Source organism: Erithacus rubecula (genome assembly GCF_903797595.1).
Source record: "Erithacus rubecula genome assembly, contig: scaffold_293_arrow_ctg1, whole genome shotgun sequence".
Taxonomy (NCBI): domain Eukaryota; kingdom Metazoa; phylum Chordata; class Aves; order Passeriformes; family Muscicapidae; genus Erithacus; species Erithacus rubecula.
The window spans coordinates 51,111-54,842 of record NW_027636035.1 but is presented as its reverse complement, the minus strand read 5'-3'; the positions used below and the strand labels follow the sequence as shown (position 1 = coordinate 54,842).

General features: G+C 53.3%; 1 long non-coding RNA gene across 1 annotated transcript; it reads right to left on the bottom strand.

Moving 5' to 3' along the window:
* Window positions 1-2,938: 2,938 nt before the first annotated feature.
* Window positions 2,939-3,241, bottom strand: LOC306815922. Its single transcript, XR_013777527.1, has 2 exons — window positions 3,175-3,241; window positions 2,939-3,078 (listed from the first exon to the last, which is right to left on the bottom strand). It is a non-coding gene; the product is annotated as an uncharacterized lncRNA (long non-coding RNA).
* Window positions 3,242-3,732: the final 491 nt, after the last annotated feature.

Here is a 3,732-nt window from a genome sequence, read left to right as displayed (position 1 = left end):
AGAAAAAAAAACCCAGAATACAATTAAAAAAAAAAAATAAATAAAATATATATTTTTTAAAAAGTATTCCAAAATATTTATTGGTTTTGAAACTGGCCTCACAGGATGGGACAAGGCTGCTAGGGCCATCCAGCTCCAGGGCATTATGGGGCTGTGGGCTTCGCCTGACTCCAGGACGGTACGAGGACACCTCGTCTACCCGGCTCCGGGGCCGGGGCACCCGCCAGCCGCCCCCAGAGACGGCGCCGCAGCAGTGGGTGGAAGCGAGGCGAGCAGCTCTGCCCCTCTCCGCGGCGGCCATGGCAAGATGGCTCTGCCCGATACTGGGGCCGGCGATGTCTGCCAGTTGCACCCCCTTGATCAGCTACGATCGCTTCTCTGCCACGTCTCCACTAGCACGGCTCGGCCCACGCATCCTGTGCTTTTAAGTTTTTTGGATTCACTTTTGCTTGCTTGCCGTCCCCTGCCTTTTCCGGAGGGAAGCCGATCCCTGTGAGCTGTGTCAAAGCCGCTGGCCCCGGCCACGGTCGGCGGCAGCTTCTCCCACGCTCGCTGCATCGCTTCCCTGGGCCGCTAAAACCTGCCCTGCCACGGCCGCTCCCTCCCCGCTCTGCACTTCTCTCACTAGGGAAACATCCTTCCATGTCGCCTCTGCCTATCCCTGTGCAGCACAATTCACCAGGCCTTGCATTGTTCACCCTCTAATAGGGAATGTGAGCTGGCTTTAGACCATCGGGAGACAGGTCAGTTGTACCCTACTGAGGATGTGTTGTTGCAACAGGCTGCTCCTGCTCCTTCTGAATCTCTTTACTGAAGTGTTTCCATCTTTCCCAGAGCCCTTTGTTCTTAAGGACTGTTCCCCTTAAAAAATCAGGGAGACAGTTCATCCCAAATCCGTGCATGCGGAGTACAGGAAAGCTTCTGCTTATATTCTGTACTTTGCAAACATATTCATTGATTGTCCTGGATTAACGCACATATGATAATCATTTCCCCAAAATCTTTAACATATTTCCCCTCCCTGTGTGTTTTGTCCTGGGGGTCTCTCTGGTGCTCCCTGGTGGTCATGGACCCCAATGTTCCAGTGGGCCTGGCTGAGCTGGCAGGACACTGAGGCTGGTGAATTCCAGTTCCCCTTCTTACATAAGGGGCGTTGTGTGGTTTGCAGAGGCCAGTAGTTTTGGAGAGCAAGCATTGTGTCAGCTCACCTGGGGTGGGCAATTTATCATCTGTTAACATGAGGTGACAGAGTGGGCTATGACATCACAGAGTGGGCTATGACATCACAGAGTGTATTATGACATCACAGAGTGGGCTATGACATCACAGAGTGCGTTATGACATCACAGAGTGGACTATGACATCACATAGTGGGCTACGACATCACAGACTGGGCTATGACATCACAGAGTGGGCTATGACATCACAGAGCACGTTATGACATCACAGAGTGGTTTATGACATCACAATGTGGGCTACGACATCACAGAGTGGGCTATGACATCACAGAGTGGATTATGACATCACAGAGTGGGTTATGACATCGCAGAGTGGGCTATGACATCACAGAGCGGGTTATGATATCAAAGAGTGAGTTGTGACATCACAGAGTGTATTATGACATCACAGAGTGAGTTATGACATCACAGAGTGAACTATGACATCACATAGTGGGCTACGACATCACAGAGTGCGTTATGACATTAAAGAGTAGATTATGACATCACAGAGTGGGCTATGACATCACAGAGTGGGTTATGATATCACAGAGTGGGTTATGACATCACAGAGTGCGTTATGACATCACAGAGTGGGTTATGACATCACATAGTGGGCTATGACATTACAGAGTGGGCTATGACATCACAGAGTGTATTATGACATCACAGAATTGGTTATGACATCACCAAATGGGCTTTGACATCACAGAGTGGGCTATTTGAGGTCATTGAGCATTACAGGCTTTCCCTGTGACATCACAGGGCCAATATATGACATCCCAGCAGGGCTGTGTGAGGTCACTGGGTTGGTCATTCTGCCCCAACCCCCTCACAGTTTCCCCAGACAAGTCCAATGCTGTTCATGCCCAGCAGGGTCCCCTGTCCCTCTGTATCTCCCTGCTCCACCTGGAGCCACAGCCTCCCCAAGGATGTTCCACAAATCAATCCCAGAGCCTGATATGGGGACAAGGGGCCAGGGCTGTGTGACCCGGACATCAAGGACGTGGATTATCCAGGTCACTGGGGCTGGTTTGGCTTCCCCAGGGCAGGAAAGATGTCTGGCAGCTGGAGCAGGCTGAGGGAAGGGCCTCCAAGGTGGGGCTGGAGCCCTTTGGCTGTGAGCAGAGGTTGAGGGAGCTGGGCTTGTCCAGCCCGGAGCAGGGAAGGCTGAGGGGCTCCTCATGCCAGCCTGGCAGTGCCAGCCAGGAGCTGATGGAGAGCACAGAGCCAGGCTCTGCACCAGGGGCCTGGGGGAGACAAAACACAGTGAGTGGAAGGGGCAAGAAAGGAGAACAGACAGGACAGGAAGAGTTAAAATGAGTCAGGCTGCTTTCAGCATTTCCTCAACACCAAAATCAGCCTGATTCCTCTATCTACCATGACAGCTTTGAAAATAGAGCATTGTTTGAGGTGTTCAACCCCCACTCCAAGCACAGCATCCTGATACAGCACTTGAACAGTGTTTCTACCTGTCACAGAATCATCTTTGTCTAAAATTGGTTTTGTACACAAATCCCTTGTGGGCGGCCATGGCAAGATGGCTCTGCCCGATACTGGGGCCGGCGGTGTCCGCCAGCTGCCGAGAGAGGGGAGCTACGGCTGGGACCTGCCACAGCTCCCCAAGGGCCCTTGTCCTCACAAAGGGTCTCTGCAATGCCCTGGCCAGCAGAACTCCAGGGCTATAGAAATCTAGACACATGGACACACACACAGATCTATAGGTTTGCTGAAGGGGTTTATTGATCATTCATGAGAAATTTCTCAGGGCACAAGGGAAAACAGGGGAGTCATTCAGGGATGATCAACCCCTGATGCCTCTGCAGCAGGCTGCACATGGATGTCACCAACTCTTGCAATCCTAAAACACAGAGCCCAGAACGTGACCCACCAGGAGCCACCATGACAGGAGAGGGGCCTTGTCCCAAGCCTCTCTCTGCTGGCACTGCTGACCTACCCATGGAAAGCAAGAGCCAGGCACTTCTGCCACAAAGGACCCACCAGCTTTGCAGCCACAGGGGGCTGGGGACAACAGCGGCATGAGAGACACACTGGGACACTGGGCTGACTGGGAGGAAAGGGGAAAGCAGGGGGGTCCTTGGAGAAGGGGCCTGTGGGAGCAATGGGGTGCAGGAGCTGCTGTGCTCCTGCCCCTGCACTGGGGTCCTGGCCCAGAGGCAGAGCTGGGGCAGGGGCTGCACCCAGGGTCATCCAGGGGGTCTTGGGGTGACAGGGATGGGAATGCAATGGGGGACCCTGGGCATGGGGTCCCTGGGAAAGATCCATGGGGCAGAGGTGTTGTCTGGGATGTCAGTAGGGGTGCACTGGGCTGTACTGGGACATACTAGGATAGTCTGGGATCTGATGGCCATGCAAGGGAAGGCTCTGACACTGGCAGAACTCATGGTACCCACCAGAGGCGTTTCCAGGATCTCTAAATTGTCCAAATCCATCTGCAGAGAGATCAGGAGACCTCAGTGGTCACTGGGATGTGCCTGGTGCCAGCAAGGGATGG